At 41.1% G+C, this 19,402-nt stretch overlaps 1 protein-coding gene across 16 annotated transcripts in view; it reads left to right on the plus strand.

Moving 5' to 3' along the window:
- TUNAR (transmembrane neural differentiation associated intracellular calcium regulator) overlaps positions 1 to 19,402 on the plus strand; it is a 163,598-nt gene that overhangs the window by 17,578 nt on the left and 126,618 nt on the right. Inside the window, exon 2 of one of the 16 annotated variants that reach the window (XR_013951981.1) lies at positions 13,003 to 14,102. The exons of 14 other annotated variants lie outside the window; for them this stretch is intronic. The gene's annotated coding sequence lies outside the window, so the exon portion shown is untranslated. Of the gene's footprint in view, positions 1 to 4,504; positions 5,202 to 13,002; positions 14,103 to 19,402 lie in introns of those variants that run through there. One more of the 16 variants, XR_013951982.1, reaches the window with a different exon arrangement.

Here is a 19,402-nt window from a genome sequence, read left to right on the forward strand (position 1 = left end):
ATAATGCTTTAGTTACAATAAATAAAAAATGTGGGAAGAGGCTAATGTATTAAAATATTGAGAATATTTTTTTTTGCCATCTCCCTTGAAAAACACTATAGGATTTAGAACTGATATTGAGCAGATGAGTGAAACACTGGATTTGGGCCTGGGTATGTAATGAAGTTAGGAAACTCAAAGGGGATTTTATTTCTGAAAAATTGGAAGGATTCTGGGTGGAAGTGTCTGTGCCATGTGCAGTGTAAACAGGTATGTCTTTTCTGTCTGACGTTTGCTGTGTGCATGCTTTTGTGTTTATTTGCCAGTTCCTGCTCCAACACAGATAGTCATGCTGTAATCTCATGGTACCAGGCTGTCTGGGTGGGTTTGAGAAATTTCAGCTTCTGGTAAGGCTAGAAATATCAACAGAACAGGGTATTTTGTGCTAGTTTGGGATTTCTGTTTCTGGTGTCATGAAAGACAAGACAGACAAAATTTTACTGTTTTGATTCCTGTATACACTTGATATGGTTTTAAGCAAAGGACTGAGGGCATTCAGCAATACTTTATGCTGAAGAAACTCTACTTTCATCTGCAAAAAGGTGAGCAGAATTAGGAGCTTCCTTTCTTAACCACCTATGATTGAATACTGTTAGTATTTAATACTGTGTTCAATCTCAGATAATTGCTAAAGTGTGCTGAACTACTCTCTCAACTTATCCACAGGCAATTAATAATATTGATCACCTTACATTGACCTTGTGAGTTAATAACTGTTTTTTCCCTTGATTTCCCTTGATGAATAGTGCTTTCTAAATGCCAACATATACTTTTGTCAAGTTGTCAGATCACAGGGGCTGATGCTGCAGACACTGAAATGTACCTTAGTGCTTGCTGCTATGGCTGTTTTGTTGGGATCAGTAGAAATCCTTATGTCCAGACTGAGGAAAAAAATACTTTTTACAGGGTCTGGCCTAGGGAAAGCATTTGAAACACTTTGAAGTCTACAGGAATTAGCATGTATGAATCAAATTACTTTAGAACTGGGTAGGATACGTGTGGCTAAAGGTTTTGGGGTTCATTGCTCTAGGGGATATCTCGGGCACAAGGAGGTAGCAACACACTTTGCAGTCCTCGTTATTCATTCTGGTAGCTAGCTTAAAACAGAAATCTCATTCAAATTTCTTGCCAAATTCAACTGGTTGCTAATTTTGTTTATCTTCAGATGGGTTGAGGAAAATGAACATTTGTTTTGTTTTCAGAATCTAAATCACAGGAATTAGTGCAGTAAGACCATCTTGACTGTATATTTGCTTGGAAAGAAATAGGTTAAGGGAGGAAGATTCTAATTTTAGAAGCAGTGAAGGTCTGAAGTCATGACACTGATCAAAAAATCATAGAACAGCAGAGATTGGAAGGGACCTTGCAAGATCATCAGGTCCAATATTTTTCTCTAAAGTCTCTGTAGCACTGTGTTCACAATATCCTATAAAACAAGAACAACACTGTTTATAAGATAATGCTAACAAGCTGAGGATTAGGTAAAGCAGGGCAGCCTATAAATTAGAGGTAACCAGAACTGAGTTCTTCAGTTTGTTCAAGGCCAGTCCCAGTGCCATCTAGAATACCTAGAGCAAAAAAGACTTCTCAGGGTCCCTCCAAATGAGAAGTGATAAAATAGATAGGCAAGTGGAACAATTTATGTCTCAACCAAGGTGTTTGAAAAGATGTTGGGGGGGAAAAAAAAGTTTTATTATTAGAGGGAGAAAATAAGGCCTACTTTAAAAGGAACTGAGAGTAATGCCATGCCTGAGCAAGATGACTCAGGCTTGCTTTTAACTCTATGATGGTGACTTTTGGGTCCCTCTCATCTCTCAAGGGTACCATGGATTCCTCCTCCGAGTGAAAATCCATGAGAACCCCACCACATAACCCTTGCATCTAACAGTTATTGTTATACAAAAAACACATTTATTTAAATAAAAAAAATAAGCCCAAAAGAGGGAGAGCAAAGTGTATGGTATCAAGGTGCAATTGGACAGGGTGCTATATGTCATCTGGGTTCCCTTTTCACGTGAAACATTGGACCTGATGATCTTGCAAAGTCCCTTCCAACCTGTGTTGTTCTATGATTTTTGATCAGTGTCATGACTTTAGACCAACATACACTCACATGCACTCCTCTACAACAAAATTTTCTGTTGAGATCCCTATCAGAACAATGACAAAAACTGCAGGAGTGGGAAGCAGTGAATTTAGCAAGCAACATTCTGTCAATCTCTGAAAAAAGCTTGATTTTCTCTGTAGCTGAGAGTGAGAACAAATCTTGAATGTCTTGAAATGGTACTACCAACCCAGTGCCTGGTATCAATAAGAGAAGCTTTGCAGAACTGTATTATCCAAGAGATGTGTAGCAAGGGAGTTTGGAGAAGAAATATCCCCTCCTCGCATCAGTTTTCTTACATCAGTACTGAAGCCCATTGGCAGAGATGTCTGTAGGAACAATGTGCTGATAATCTCCCTGCCGTAGAGGAAACGGGGCATGTTGTCCTGTGATGGCGGCAACCCAGCACTGGTCTCTAGCACTGAAGTTTCCCCTGTAGACATGTATATCCACCCCCCTCCTCTTGCACAACTGGCAGCACAGTCTCTGTATCTTTTCAAAAAGTATCTTGACAAACCATTCAAACACCGGCTCCTCTGTGCCTCTGTACTTATTTATCCCCTCCCCGTTGCGTCTTTAGCTAAAGCAGATTATTGCAAAATCCACTTAAAAAGCACAGCAGTTTTATTCTGAAATATATCTAGAGGGCAGCAAATCCAGAGGGAAATCTCATCCTTCAATGCAAACAAAACCTCCTCTTTTATTTTATTTCTGAAAAAATCAAGTGCAGTGTTACATAAAACCTTTTATTTCTCTACACAAAGCAGCAATAATAATATCTCTATAAGGCTGAGATATAATCATACCTGGGAGCAAATTTTTAATTTGATTAATGCTTACTGTAGTGGGCAAAGATTCTGAAGTTCAGGTGTGAGTTATGAAGAAACTGCTCGGCCATCTAAAATCGTATCTGAAAGCAAATGTATTTTTAGAATACTGCTGTGCAACGTGGAATGCTCCTGAGTTATTTGTTCATAACTGTAGATGATGTGGAGGATATATTTAATTCAATATTAAGATGGTACTTCTGATTGCAGTTCTGTCATTCTTCATGTTTGGGTCAAGCTGTAGCTGGCTGAGCAGTAACTGGGATCCAATTAACTGTCAGCAATGAAAACCAAGGCTCCTGTCCATCTTGTTTTATTGTTTACTGCATTCTTCAGTACATTTTGAAACCCTTTGGGAAGTGTTTCTAGAATTACACCTACTGAATTTCATCACCAACATTTAGTGCATGCAGAAATAGGGCTGTCAGAAATCTCTCTTTCTCATCTTCCTTACATTTTATGTTCGGTACTTGGGTTTTGGTGTGTGGCCATAGAATGGTTTGGGTTGGAAGGAGCCTTAAAGACTAATTCTGATGCCACCGCCATGGATAGGGACACCTCCCACTAGACCAGGCTGCCCAAAGCCCCATCCAGCCTGGCCTTGAGCACCTCCAGGGATGGGGCATCCACAGCTTCTCTGGGCAACCCGTTCCAGTGTCTCACCAACCATCAAGTAAAGAATTTCTTCCTAATATCTAATCTAGATCTACCCTCTTCTAGTTTAAAGCCATTCTTCCTTGTTCTATCACCACACTGCCTGAAAAGGAGTCCCCTCAAGCTTTTCTGTAGGCACCCTTTAGGTACTGGATGGCTGTTATAAAGTCTCCACTGGAGCCTTCTCTTTTCCAGGCTGAACAACCCCACCTGCCTCAGACTGTTTGCATAGAAAAGCTATCACAAAATTATCAGAATGCTTAAACAAAAAATAAGTAACATTTTAAAATATCTATGCAATCAGTTTGGCTTCTTACCCTGCGCAGATTTTCACTTTAATTGTGGTTGGCAAATTGGCATTTGCATGTTGAGAGGTCCAAGTAGAGTCAAATTAGTGCTACTTTGTGTGGCCACTGGCAGTAACCAGAAGGAAAACCAGACAGATTCCTCTGAGTGCACTCGGAAATGTTTATGCCTAGGCAAGGAAGCTAAGCAGGGTGTCTCTCTTGAACCTCCGTAATACAATGATGTTATTCGAGTGTGACCTTTTGTACAATATGGGTTGCAAGTGGAGGCTACCCTAGCTCTAAGGGATCTGGGGGAGCGTTGCTGGGCACCAAAGCCCTGCGTGTGTTTCAGCATGCCAGGAGGCCTTGGGGAAGCCTCATTCATCTCGGTTTCTGAAGCTGGAAAATGGGGTTGATGAACTGATCTCTGTGTCTGATGTTTGCTTTTGCATCTCATCTACTGATGAAAACTGTGATATGAGATCTGTGTGCAATCATTATTATCAAGGGAAAACATTTGCAATGAAATAGGACAGGGCATATACAAGAGGGAAGAGGAATGGATCTGCATGATAATTTTTTTTTTTTTTAAGCTGGAGATCGTGCCTGAAATGGGAAGGATTTATGTGGTACCCTGCCAGCACCTATAACAAAGGATGCTTTAGAACACAGACAATTTCATTCTAACTGCATCTGTTTTGATGTGAAAACCCATTTTCCTGTCTCATATGTGGAGATTTTGCATAACAATACATTGTCACTAAAATAGTTGTTAATGAATGTACAAACAGCAGCAACTTCTTTAAATGCCTGTTATCTCTGAACATCCATAGGTTTCTTCTGCAGAAAGGGAAGATTCCCTCTATTCCTGCAGTTTTACTACAGTTTCCCTTTTGTCTCAGAGCTGTTCGCAACGTGACCACTCAGTGGTTTTCCAACGTAGCTGCAAGTTGTGAGGCACCGGTTCAGAATGAAGCACTGCAGGAACTAGCTGCCCTGCTACTAGTTAATGACAATATAAATGCTTTTTTTCTACCTTTCATTCTTTGTGTGTGTGTGTGTGTGTGTGTGTGTGAGAAGTCAGGAATCCAGAACAGCATTTCTGTGCCGCAGACAGGCTGCAGATGATGCAGGAACCAGCTCAGGTCCTTCTGAAGTCTGGAGGAGGCTTTCAAGGCACTCTTCAGAGCTGTAAAAGGGCTACTCTGCATCCCACTTGCAGACACATCTCAGCCCTGTGAAGTTAATCTGTTCTGGGCTCCTGTGGTGTTTGCTCGGAAATCTTGCACTGCCTTGGGCTCCAAAGATTAAATATAAACACCATTTACATCTGCTTAAAATCTGAACTGAACTTGAAATTTATGTTCAGTCCAGTGATGGCTGTGGCTGCTGTTAAATTGCTCCATTAACTATAAAGCAGAGTTTAATCTGCTGTGTTTTACTTTCATGGAGTGCTTCTAAGCACTGGTAATGTTCCCTTTATTGAGTTCCTTTAACTTTACAGGAAACTGAAGGTTTTCTTCTGGAGGGAAAAAAAAAAAGTGCAAGTCTTAGAATTAAAACACCCATGAAAGCAATGAAAAAAGTGGGAGAGAGAGAGAGAAGTAAGGATTAGCACTACCAGGAAGGATTAGGAGGAAATGGAGCAACTTGCTGTTGTCTTTTCCTTTCCAAATATCCAGCGTGGTCAAAAAAACTCCACTAAGTAGATTACCTTGAGTGCTCATGGAAAAGAGTACAAGTGCAATCCCAAAAGGCAATTACCTTTTTTTTTGTTCACGCAGGATTTTTCAGTTTATAACATGGAGTTAATTACCTACGTTTTCTCTCTTTTTTTCCTGTAGTAGTCCTTTGTACAGGTTTAGTCATCCTTGATGGCAGCTGTTCCATCTATATAGCAATTGCCAGATGATTACCTCTTTAATGTTTTCACTGAGTACTTTGCTGGTTAACCTCCTTAACTGGAGAGCTGCTTATTGATATTTATGTCTTGTCAGCATAGAGGTTCATTAAGCATCGGTAAATGACATGTTTTCATATCTGCTGACACTAGAAATGCAATATGATCAATTGCAAATTGACTTTAGTGCAGCAATAGAGTGCATTTAACACACATCAGTGGATCATTCATACAAGCAGAGCTGGAATTGTTATGGCTGTTTATGTCTGCCTAATATCCAAGTATAAATTCTCCCAAGTCAAGGAAAAAGCCAAGTAAAACAAAATACAAAACTCAGTGCAAGAAATGCACGTATCCCAGGTCAGTTCTTGACATAGGTGGATTTTGGATGACAGGAGGCTGAAGGTGGCGAAATGGTCCTTGTCACACCTCTGGTCTCCTTTCTAGACTGAGCTTAAACCCCAGTGCAAAAGGCCAGCAAAACAGCAAGTGTCCCCAAAGCGTGCCCATGCCCAAAGCTGGGAACATGGGGAAGAGTTTTGTTAGGTGTCCAGACTTTATTAAACAAACACTTTGTTCAATAAAAAAATACCATTGGGTTCCAATTTAACAAAACACTATGAAACAAAAGAAAGGTGTGAATGCAGGCAGTAGCCCTGGGAACATCCCCTGCTGATTTCCTGTGCCATGATGAGTCTTCTGTACAGTTATATTTATTTATTTATTTTTTACTGCTCTGCCACACTTTGCTGCTTGTCTGAGATTCCTCACCAGAAACTGAGAAAAAACAGTGAGGATTTACTTGCATTGTCAATTATTTTATGTACTGGGGGAAAACATAATGGCTTGTGGTAAAGTCTCTGGAAGGTAAGATCTTTACATACTTTTAATGGGGCAGATTTGGCAACCAAAATGGTATACGTAATTCTAAACTTTCTGACATACATCTGAAGCACCCTGGTCATTAGCTTATGTTTTCCTTCAGCTGGAGGACTCAGAATGTGCTCTGTGCTTTATGCTGTGTTAACCTCTTTGTTTTTTCTCACAAAAATGGATCTAAACTTCAGATTGTCTTTCTGGATAGAAAAAGTATGAGCTTCTGATCTAACCTGTTTGGCTGGTGAGCTTTATGATGAAATCTGTCAGAGGTGTATGTAGTCTTCCTGGCTATAATCGCTCCTACTGAACGTACAGAATGGTGCACTCTCATTTTGCAGCTGAACTGCTGCTTGTGTCTGCCTCTTCCCTGTGGATCAAACCCTGTAAAATAGCATTGTTTCAGCACAGTGAAGAGCAGAATGCTAAATTAATATTATGGCTCTGTAACAAAATGGCTTTGATGTAAGATTCCAATATCCTTACTTTGTTATGGAGCTATAATACCGATTTAACGTTCGTGGCACTGAACTGAGAGCGATGGATTTCCTAGGAGCAGAGATGTGGGATTCATGCTGAGGTACAGAGTCAGGTAGATGAAGGTAAATACCAACTCAGGTTTAAGATTATGAGCTGCAACAGGTGGCAGAGCCAGTGATTTCAGTGTGGGTCATGAACATCCTGAATACTCCTGCATCTCTTTTTCATCTCCATCATTTTTTTTTGCACAGTGCAAAGATAGATCCTGCCCCAGGGGAAACCTCAGTGCTCTGACAGCACACGCTGGTCTGTCTAACAGCCCTGTCATGGGAGCTGGCACAGGAGAAGCTGTGACCAGGGCTGGCTGAGAAAAGGCAGGTCCCTGTGCTCTGGAGCATCCTCCTCACTCAGTGCCTCCCAGATGGTTTATTTAGCTGAGGATGCTGTAGTTCCTCAGAATTATGAATCTCTCTCTGATTATAATTTTCATAAATAGTAGCAAGTTCAAACCAGGTGTGCAACCAGCTGCTTGGAGCATCCTCACCAGCAGACCTGTTCACCAGCACCACAGCACCAGCAGCATCACCACTGCTGGCAGGACTTGCCATACTTGCTGTATGTAACCCCCCTTTTCAGGTTTTATAAGTTTGTTATAAAATGCCACCCAGGGTGCGTCTGGGCATGTGACTGTTTCTTCCTGGAAGAGGTTCTTTGCTTGAAAATGAGTTTAAATAGACTTGGCCAGTAGAAAAACTCCTGAATGCGAGGAATAAAGGACAAGAAGATGCAGGGGTGAATACCTCTGGTAGCTGAGGCTGGCAGGATGGTGCCAGGCCCTTCACTTTCACAAAGGCTCAAAAAATGATTCATCCTCATATATCAGCACAGGAATTGCTAAGACTTTAGTGACACGTCACTTGTGAACTTGAATGTGTGCAAGGAACACAAAATGAAGCTGTTGTGAGTGTATTGTTTTGGATCCATTTAGGGTCCTACTGGCATATCAGGTGTGGAGACTTAAGTGCCTGTTTTTGGCAGATGATTTATTGCTCCTAGGGATGAAGCTCTGACCCCTTAAAAATCACATTTTCCCCCCTCTTTGCCATCAGCCCAATATAATGACAACGGAGTTTCACTTAAAAGCAAACAAACAAAAAACTTTAATTCAGCAGAACAGTTAGTGCTGGATGGCTACGTGAGTGCTTCCTTGTGAGCACCAGATTTCAGTCATGCTGATATTTTTCTATAATTGTCATTTACTGGGTTGAATATTTTATGCCTGTGTTTGCCTGCAAACAGTGTGTCTGAGCAAGACATTTTTTGAAAATGAAAAAATAGTACTTATTGGTCCCCAGATTGAATTTTTTTGTTTAAGGAGAATAATGAGAGACATAACAAAGGTTGGCAAGGTGAAGAACAAAGGGGCTGTCCAAGGGATGTTTGAATGTCTATGCAAAAAGTGTTGTGGTTTCACCAAATCCTTAGCCATTTAACCAAAATCTACTTGTATATAAGTGAGTGTGACATAGGGGAATGAGAAAGGAAGGGAGGAAAAGTAGGGTGTCTGTTTTCAAAGCACACGTACATTCCATTTAGCTTTCACCAGAAGGGATAGTATGTAAAACATGCGATGCACTGAGCCAGTAATAACCAAGCTGAGATTATGGGGAATTCTTACTCTTTGCTGTTTCTTTCTTACAATCAGTTAAAAAGCAGTTTTCTTTCAAGAAGAAAATTGGAAAATGCCTAAATAGATCGTTTATACGCAGCCCTGATGTTGGAGGATAATGCCCACTATCAATAAAATGCAAGAAAACAGGATTCCAGAGGTCTTTAAAATGATTTCTGAAAATCTGCCAGAGATCTTCTAGGGCCAGTCACTCTGAGACACCACAGACTCTGTTTCTGCTGTCTCTGGCCATCTGATTAGCAGAGCCTCTGCTGGGCCATAACCCAAGGACGTCCCTTTCCTCCAGCTGCCTCTGGAGCCCACGCAGTGTCATGGTGCTTTGTGGACAGGGAGATGATGCAACCGCCCATGAGATGCTCTACCGAAACCACAGTGGCCAACTAGGGCTGGGCACAGAGATGTCGTGTGAGCCCCCTCCCTGGCTTGATGTGGATGCTATAGATCTCCCAGCTGTAATCTGGCTGGGGGCAAGATTGCTGGTCCAGCCAGATGTGCAGGATGGTGCTGAGCAGGAACTGTGACAGGCTGTGGTCCTGCTCATCACAGCTCTCTTGGCTTTTACAGGTAGGAATTTGAGTTTCAAAGGTGCGTATTGCTACAAGGATGTGGAAAAAAAAAATTGACCAGAAACACCAATATGACTGTTTTTTCATTAAGAACGATAGATTTATTGACCGTCTAGACTGAAGTTAGTTTTGTATTCACACTTTAAAAGTTTTAATTAATTTGAAAGTTTACACTCTTGCCATCTAGCCATTCCCTGGTTAGTTTTATGAAAACATTAACCTTGACATTTTGACAACTTTTTTTTCCTTTCATTTAGTCTCATTTAAAGTTGTTTTCATTGTCTATGGTTTAGTGATTCCCTTGGTCTGCTTACACAACCAAAGCCCTTTGAAGAGCGACAGCTCAGCGTGCCCGGCGGCAGCTCCCAGCACAGCATTTAATTCTCAGTTCGAGCCAAGCCGAGCTCCTATTTTAGTGATACCGCACCGACCTGACACCAGGTTTTGCAGGCAGCAGTGTAAAATTTGCCTTCCTGCTTGCACAAGGCACTTGTGAGAACATGCTGATGCCTTCACAGCTTGCAGGGCTGAGGGATCAGCAGGAGGTGTGGTGTCCTCCCTGACTACGGTGCCTGAGGCAAGCTGCTCCTCTTGTCCCTCCTGCAATCGGGTACGTACACACACAAACGCACACGAGTCCTGTGCTCCCAGTTCAGTCTGTCTCTCTGATGTTGGAGGCCATGAGCAGTCCCCTGTGCTGGGACAGAATTGTGCAGAGTAAGAGGACGCCCTGACACTTCCATGTGTTTGCTTGGAAAATATGAGCTCAGCATCATTGTAGCAGAGAAATCACTGAGGAACTTAGTGCAAGATTTAACTCCTTTCTGCTCCAGCTTTCTCAGAATATTTAGTCAGAAACATATATAGGCTATTCAGGTTTATAAGGATGCAGCGGATGCTGTGAAAGTTGCACCAGCACCTTTCCACAGCTCAGGCCGCATAAACGCGTCTTGAAAGCCTGAGTCTTTCTGGCTTACCAATCTACTTCTGTTCAAGTGTTTTTCTCTGCAAAGCTGCTGTGGTTACTAATTCATTGGAGTTCACGAGGTGTTGAGGCAGGGCATTTGTGTGGCAGCAGCAGCAATTTGATAGACAAGCAGGGAGAGAGAGAAATTATAAATATGTTTCCAGGGAGACAGGGGAACTTGCTGCTGCTGTCTGAAGAAAGAAATAACCCTCACCTCTGCATCCTTGCACAGCCTGCCTTAAGGCTGCATTATCACAAGGAATTGTTCCAGTCCCGCAGGCTGCAAGAAAGTGATCTTTGAATTTTGCTGGAATGGGGAAAAGGGTCTTTGTTTTAGGAGAAAGCAGAGAGAAAGCAGTAACACTACCACAGAACAGACTCCCTTGGGTGCTTGGAAATGTTGCTGGTTGGAACTGCTGGGAGACAGAAATGGCTTCACAGAAGCCAGGGATTTAAACTGTGGTCATACCTGTAGAGGATCGACCTTTCCTGTAAAAGCTGCCAGCATGTTCTGCCACTTCTATTTCAAATATTGTCCAGCATGTCAAGGGCAGGGTGAAGGGAGTGCACCATTTGCTTCCAGCTCTGGGAGGTCAGGGTGGGGGTGCGAGATCACACGCCCTTGCTGAAGATGACTTTCTAACTCAAGCGTGAATCAGGAGCTAAGAACAGCAATGAAATCTTACAAAGTTAGGGCTACCCAAAAATGTAAAAGGTTCTGCCTCATTTAAGGTGAGGGGAAAAGAAGGTTGGGACTGAATTTTTAATAATATTTGGGACTCCAGGTCCCTCAGACAAGCAATGTGCGTTCTTGTGAGCATGAGGGAGAGCTGGGGAGAGTGCATGACCTGGTGTCACCAGCTCCCTCCTGGAGATGGTGACATGTTTATGGCTGGGACATGGCCCTGGTCCCAGGATGAGGAGAGGCAATGAGGATCTGAGGAACCAAACAAACACTGCTTTTGAAAATCTTCCCTCCTGAATAGCAAATATGTCTTTCTTGGTATAAAGTTGGAAGCTGAGAAGCAATATAAAATGTGGTGTGTTGGTACTGGAATTAGGATTTAGAGGAATCTGATGAAGTAAATAACACATAGGTCTCGAGATAAGATGAGCGTGACAAAGAAATTGATGATTAAGGCGACACTGTTGGGAATTCCCAAGCAGAAATCCTGCCATCGATTCATTGATTTCTTCTGACACCAAGAAAGAAAAAAGCCAGGTCAACAGATTGACAAGCGCTGTGGAGGGGGAGAAAAATAGCGGTAGTCAGGCAATGATCCCAAATCAAAAGGAGTTCAGAAGAAACAAATATCTAGGCTTGTTTATTTGTAACTGAACTTTGTAAACATGGACGTTATTCCCTGAGGATGTGACTATATTGATAACTTCAACGATGAAAGTTAAAAGGGGGATGGAGGGGGAAGCAGGCTACACTTAGTACTAGTAAATTATTTGCTTTGCCATAAGAAAGAAGGGAAAGTCTTCCCATAAGCACCTTGATAATTTCTGCAGCATCCTGAAGTAATGCCCTGTATCAGAAATGCAATTTTTTTAAACGAGAATCTCTTTTTTTAATCTATCTGAAGATTAGTGGTAGGGATTTACCATTAACAGTCAGTAACAGTTCATTAATATTATAAAAATCTAATGTTTTCTTGTATTGGTTTCCTTTTCTCACATCACCTACATCGGATTGCAAAATTTAGCCAGCAAACCATCTTTTCAATGTATTTAGTCCTCATTGTTCAGAACATTGACTTTATTTTAAGGGACTTGGATGGGTATTTAAGTCTCTGATATCTGATTCCCATCCCTCCCAGAAACTTGATGTTTGAACTTGAATAGATGGCTTAATTTTTTTTGCCTCATTTGCCTTTATATTTGGGAAGATGTTTACCAAACTTTATTCTCCTAATTACTAGAATCCCTCTTCTAGTTTTCAGAATGTTTGTGGCAAGTTTACATCCAATATCTTTATGTCAATTTCTGTTAAATTAGTTACTTTCCTTTCCTGTTTTTTACTTCTTGGATAACTTACAGGCTTCAATTTTATCTTCCTTTAATGTGTTTTACTGTGCAAGACAAGTCTTCTAGCCTTCTCTGGTGTAAGTGCTCCTGTGATCACCTCCATAAGCCCATCTATGCCCCTGTTTCAAACTGAGTTAAGTGCAGTATGTATATGGAATTTCTCTTGTGTTTTGTATACAAAGTTCCAGCAGGAAGTTCTGCAGTCTTGTCCCCTCAAAAATGCAGGAATTTTTCTGAGCCTGTTGATTTATAAAAATGCATCAGACAAACAGGCATGAAGTAGTGGTACCCTACGGCTATGTCCATCAGACTGTCCCCCACCTCGCGCACACAAGGAAGGTCCAGCTGAAAGGTCAGCATTTCGCTGGGGGAAAGCCTGCCCAAATGAAATATAAAATCAAACACTATGGTGATGCCAAAAGAAAAAAAAAAAGTTTCTGTATAGTTATGTTTTAATAAGAAACACACTTGTTAAGCAGGAAAATGCTTGAGACCACTGTTGGGTGTGGGGCACCCTGATTATGCTACTGTCCCCTGGATCTCCAGCCCCTTTGCCCTGTCCGTGTTCTGTCCTCTTGCAGCTGCTGGCAGCAAGAGTGCCTGTGGGAGGCCCACCTCGCCCAGCCTGGGGCCCTGCAGCCAGCAGGAGCACCCCTTGTGGTGTCCCAGCAGCCAAAAGGGATGAGCGAGTGACAGGAGGTCTCTGCAGCCAAGGAGGAAGGAGCTGGGGTGGAGGTTCAGCAGATGCAAAGTGTGCACCTTCTGTGTGTGTTGAGGGGGTTCTGCAATGCAGCTGCATGCACAGAATTACTTGGGCTGAGCGATGGTGCTGTGTCATCAGGGGAAGCCCCAGGTGATGTATTTAAAAGCAGTTAATGGGGCAGCAAGTAGCAGGGCTGGCCTGGAGCAAGCAATTGTTCTCTGGTCCCTGTAAGGCAGGTATGGCTCACCTTGCTCTTGATGTGGTCTGGAGTGGGCTAAAGGGAGGGTGTGAGGGATGCAAGTTGTCCAGTGGACATTTAGATATGGCTGGTATTTCTGGGACTTAACTGATGATGGCTTTTAATTACAAAATGCAATGTCAGTAAGTGTGTGCGGTCTTCCCTTGTGCAAAATTGTTTCATTAGAATACACTCTGCTGCAATTGCTGCTTTTTATTTAGGTTATAGGTTATTTCTTGAAAACTTTATGAAGACTATGCTCTCATGAAAGCTATTCCCTTCTTGCTGTGCATAAATTTCACTGAGAGGTTGTGAATAAAATGCATTTACATTTATAGTCCTTGAACTGATCTTCTTTTAGACTTTGATTTAAGCATTATCCCCCACACTGGAGTATTCTGTCGTGTTGCTCTGTTTCTAGTGGTCACAGTCAAAAGGCGTCTCCAGTGAAGACTTGTCTGTTCAGCTGAGCAAACCTCTTATGAAGAAAGCTCTAAATGAAATGGGTAAATTGCGTTTACACAGTTCTGTTCTCCAGATTTAGGAGACAATTTATTTGTGAAATAATATAGAGTTTAATTTTTTTTTCTTTGATTGTTTTTTAGAAGTTAATTGTGGAAAATGTTATCTAAAACTAAGGTTTTCCTGAAGTTGGCCAGAAAAAAATGGATCCAAATGTTCTTAAGCTTGAACAAAATATAACATGAATGGCGTGAGGCTGTGGAATGCCTTGGCTGGTTTCCACCAAACTTTAGAGGTACCTAAAGCGGTACCCTTGGGGAGGGTATTTAAAGCGCAGTTCCAAACTAGCTGCTAAAATTTTTCTCTAGTTTTTAACGTGTCTCTGCACATCTCATCTCCGTTAGAGCAACTAGTTCTCTTTCAGTCTGCATGCATAGAGCTAGGCAGCATGTCTCTCAGGGTGGCTTGAGTATTTTCAGTATTGTGTGTTAATAAGTTGCAAATAACTGTGAACAGCTCAGTGTTCCAGAGAAGTTTCTTGGGTTGGTGTTTTGCTGCCTGGAAAGGAGATCTCGGGTGCACTCAGATTGCTGCCTTGTGGCTGCTGTTTCAGACTCAGTAGCGCCTTTTCTTGATCTATGTAATCAACTGACACAAGCAGCATTGAAAACATGCATGGGTAGAAGTATATGTTTCCAGAGTACTCAAGTTCCTGCTTTTTTTTTTTTCCCTAATATTAAAAAAAAAAAAATAATGTCTGTGTGTGCTGGTACAGTATGCCCTTTATTAAGGTGTGATCCTAAAGGTTCCCATAGGGGTTGGATCAGGCCTAGCAACGTGTTAGGACAAATTGTGTTTTGATCCATCAGAGTCAATGGAATTACCCTGGGATTATTTTGTTTTTAACCACGTCTCTAGCTTAAAAAATTGTTTCTTTCTAGGGGAGAGGAAACTTAAGTTTTATCAGCTTGTTGATGAATGTCCTGCAAGGTGTAATTTCTCTTCCTTGGACTGTTTCTTCAGGAGTACTTCATTACTGTTACTCTCATTCCTAATCAGATTGCTCTTCAGTGCTTAGAGAGAGGTGCATCATTATGCTGACATTGAACAAACAAAACCCAAACCACAAGGTAGTATTCTGCCTCCTGGAGCCTGCTGGGTTCCCACATATCTGTGCTCCCAAGTGCCTAATACCAGCACACAGTATCTCAGGATGAAGCTCTCTGGCCACAACTAGCATAAAATTGTACTTTGCCCTTGAATAGGAAAACTATTCTCCTGTGGCAGTACTTTATATAAATTATGTTGCTAGGCTCTCTTTTCACCCCATCAGCTGTTTCTTCTCCCTCTAACAGAATAAAGGTCAGAAATGTTGACTCTAAATAGCAATTTCAAATATGAAAACTTGAACTCTTTTTGCGTGACTTTTTTCTTTTCCAGAAACCTTTCCTCTCTGTCAACATTGAGGCCAAATTCTCTCATAAAAGAACAACTACCCAAAGTCTTGGCCCCTATGTTTAGCTCTCTTCCAGGCCAAGCCATTCTTTCCTACTGAATTATTTACTTAGGATGAGAGTCATCTTTAATAGTCAGAGGAACATTAGAATCCAACAGGACTGTGAATTCATATTTTAGAATGTTTACAAGTGTGTGAGCATATTCATTTAATGCCTTCAGAGACTAAGGTTTTCATTACAACTTCAGATGAGGTTTACCCTCGTTATTTTTAACTTTTCAGATTGTAAGACACTTGTCTCAGCTTTTTTGTTCTGTTCAGACTGCATGGCCTTTGTTTTGTGCAGGAGGTCTTGGCAGTGAGACATAAGGTTTCCTTGTATGCACATCTTGTGTATGGTGGCTTTGGTTCTAATTTACATGAGTTTTGGAGTGGGGCATGGGTGGGACATCCACCGAGGCAATGCTCTTTCCACTGAAGACTATGGTGTGAAGGCTGCAGTGTCTTTGTGGTTATGAGTGTTTTTTTCTTGTTGTTTGTTTTTTATTTGCTTGTTTGGAACATTACTCTATTATGCTTGAGAAGCATTTAATAGCACTATACTGGACATCTTGCTCATTAAATCCCTCTCAGAGCTATTCCACTTCTGATGCAATCAAAGCTAAGCTGCACTAATGCTTCCTTATAGCTATAAAATTTTCAAAAACTTAGTTTAAATGATTTCTTCATATTTCCTCAGGATTTTGAGTCCTCTTTTTGGATTCCTTCTCAGAATGAAAGACAATGAAATATTTATTAAGCTTGCTGGAAAAACTCTGGAGGCAGGATTTATTAATAGTGAAAATTCATTATTGATGCTGTTGTTCTCAATTGATGGGCAGCTTTGTGCCTGCTTATTTTTTCTTATTTTTATTCTTTTAAAGAAGGCATAGCTGGCAGCTGCTTGGTATGAAAAATCCTTCTCTGTCTCCTGAACTGCCAGGTGACTGCATCCTTTGTGTTTAGAAACTGAACCTCATAACCTGTGTCTGTAAACTTAGTTCCACTTGCATCAACTAAGGCAAAACGATTTCTTCTTCCTGTTGTCTGCTTTTCACACGCTTCTCCCAAGGCTGCTTCAGGCTGGCCAAAATGGACTTTTCTTTTGATGTCTACCCTCTTTGTACTAACGTTTCACAGATGTATTTCCATTTCCTCTGCCCTGACATTGACTTCCCTCTGTCCCAGCACAGCAGTCAATGGTCCAGCACTTCCACAAATCTCTGATGTGACTGAGGTCAGGGGTATTATGATTATGCTGGGGGTGGAATTTTCTGTTTACAGTTGGGGTGATGGCAAAGTTCCCAGTACATATATTACCTGAGTTTCTAGATGTTTCTTCTTTACAGCTGCACTCACAGGAAAACTTCCAGTTCATTTTCAAAGGTTTTCTGAGCTGCTAGTCTTAACTTCAGTCTTAACACACACCTAAAGAATATGTGGCTGAAGTGGTGGCTTTAACAGTGAAGTGATGCAAACCCAATCCTTTGTGATGGCTAGAAACTTTAAGTGCAGTTTTCAAATTCTCTTTCTCAGGACCGTGTGGCTCAGAGAATACCTTGATGTGGTAGGGATAAAGGCATTCATGTTTAACATTCTCATTCATGAATAACACAGTCCTCAAACACTGGTGTTCTATACTTTGTCACCACTGCTATGTGTTTGATATTTCAATACATATTATGTTGTATTTAAGTACCACAAGTAATCCCATACAAAACTCAATGCTCTGAATTCAGAAAGTTTCAAAACAGTGATTCTAAAACCTACTCATGCCCAGCGCTCCACCAAAAACATGTTCTGAGCAGGTTGCCTCTTCCTATACCCTGCAGAGGGATGGGGGAGTGAATGCAGACCTGAACTCCACCTGTCCCTTCTGTAAAAGATAACAAAAAGCAGCACAGTCTGTCAGGTATTATTACTCACTCATATTTTAGATCCTTTTTCTGTCTTGATGTTTGGTACCTGGCTAACTTTAAATAGTTGGATGTCTGAGAACTAGATGGCTGGTTATACTCTGGAGGTCTCTGTTCACCCTCCTGCCTCAGGGAGGGAATGAGCCATCCCTTAGTAAATCTGAAATTGCAAAAGACCAAAGCCTTTATTTCTCATTACTGTCTAGATCTGCTTTGGCCTTTTTTCTCTTTATATTTAATTAGAATTTTAGAAAAAATATACTTTTGCAGCTGTAGTAACCACCCTGGAACAATTTTTGAGCCTTACCACTGATTCTCACTCAGTAACAGCTCTTTCCAACCTGCTGCAGTAAGTCTCCCCTTCCCTGGGCAAATAAATAGCTCTGAAAATATTTTCATGCCAAATATGCACAAAACTACAAAGGGTTAAGTGAAATTCATAATGACAAGATGCTCCTGCAGCATTGCTTGACCCGGCTCATTGGCAAGTTTAATTGGTGCTCTGAGCTCACCGTGGGCCTTCCGCCCACACCAGGCTTCAGCCAGCCGGAGCACTTGAGGAGCTGCGCTGTGTAGCTGATATCTCTGCTTGTTGAGCTGACATGTGAAAAGTTATTACCATATAAATGAGATAAGGTCTTAGATAATTGTGGACTGGAAGTAAAACTGAGCTGGATTGCTTGTGGCTTGAAATTTTAAGCGTACCTTTCTCTCTTCACTTTTTTTTTCTTTAAAGCCTGTATACCTTTTCCTTCCACCCATTAGCCTACGCTATAAATGATATAAAGAGCCCTTATGCTTTCCATCAGGCTACCAGATGTGAATCGATTTTTAGAGCTAGAAGTTTCATTCTGGTGCCTTTCGTTTCTCCCATGCTGGTTATTATGAAACCTGGATGCAGAGGTAATAAAATTGCTTTGAGGAAAATATGGATGTCAATCACTGACATAATCCACTGCAGTTATTTTATTCCATTTTCTTTCTTATATATATATATATATATATATATATATATATATATATATATATATATATATATAAAAGCTGATTCTTTCATTGTTCCTGCATGGTCTGGCAATACTGGAAGATGGCAGCTGAATTCAGATACTCCTCCGGTCCTCTTTGTGGTCTTGTGGTCGTATTGATTTACTTCACACATGTGAATGACTGATCTTTTTTTCCCCTAGCACAGAGGTTCCCAAAGAATGAGGCAACTAAGTGGTCAGGAGAGAGGTGTCTGCGTCCCCCAGGCTTGGGAATAATGGGGGTGAGAAGAAAGAAGTGGTGGTAGGCGTTGCCTTACATGTCTTGTCCTGGTTTGACAGTTTGCTCATGTGCACTTCTAGTGAAGACTGCAATTATTGATAACATAGTTGCAGGTTTAAGGAAGAAAAAAATATCTTAAAAGAGTAATTATTAAGCTACAGAATATTATTCTTGAGGAATATCATGGAAACTCCTGTTCTTGTCTCACTTAAACATGTATTAGGAGCATAGGGTGATAGCTGTGTATCACAGGGCCACATTTTATTGCTTCTACTGGCTATGCAGTACATGCTGCATGTAGGAACGGGGCAACCAGGAGCAGAAGGGCTCTTCTGCTCCCAAACCTAGGGTTCTTCTGCTGGAGGCAACTGTCACTCCTTTGACAAGTGTCTTTGCCTTTAAGTTAGTTATTAAAAGTTTTTCCTCCTGTTCCTTCAGATGTGAAGGTTTTCCAGATAGAATTATTCAAACTATCCAAGGAGAAACTAATTTCTAGCCTTAATACATTCATGGGCAATTTATAACCCTTTGATTAAATCAAGTAAATGACATAAAACCATAGTTAGAAAAATGATTTTTGTGCTGCATACATAAAAATTCCATGCACCGAATAATTGCATATAATATATAAATAGCTAAATTAAAGTTCAATCTGAATGCTATTGCATTCTTGGGATATAATGTAAAACTCTCACAAGAAATTTCTGAAACAGAGTCCTTCTTTAAGCAGCATCTTTCTTCATTTACAATGCTATTGTCCAGTACTGCTGCTTATGCTTGCCTCCCCATTTCATAATGTCTTTCACTTCAGTTTGATATCTTGCCTGCAGCAAGGGAATTGCTTGAGGGGTTGGCTATTTTTTTTTTTTTGGTGACTTGGCAGAACAACTAGAGGAATACT

The sequence above is a fragment of the Anser brachyrhynchus genome (assembly GCF_964034855.1).
Source record: "Anser brachyrhynchus genome assembly, chromosome: 5".
NCBI classification, from domain to species: Eukaryota; Metazoa; Chordata; class Aves; order Anseriformes; family Anatidae; genus Anser; species Anser brachyrhynchus.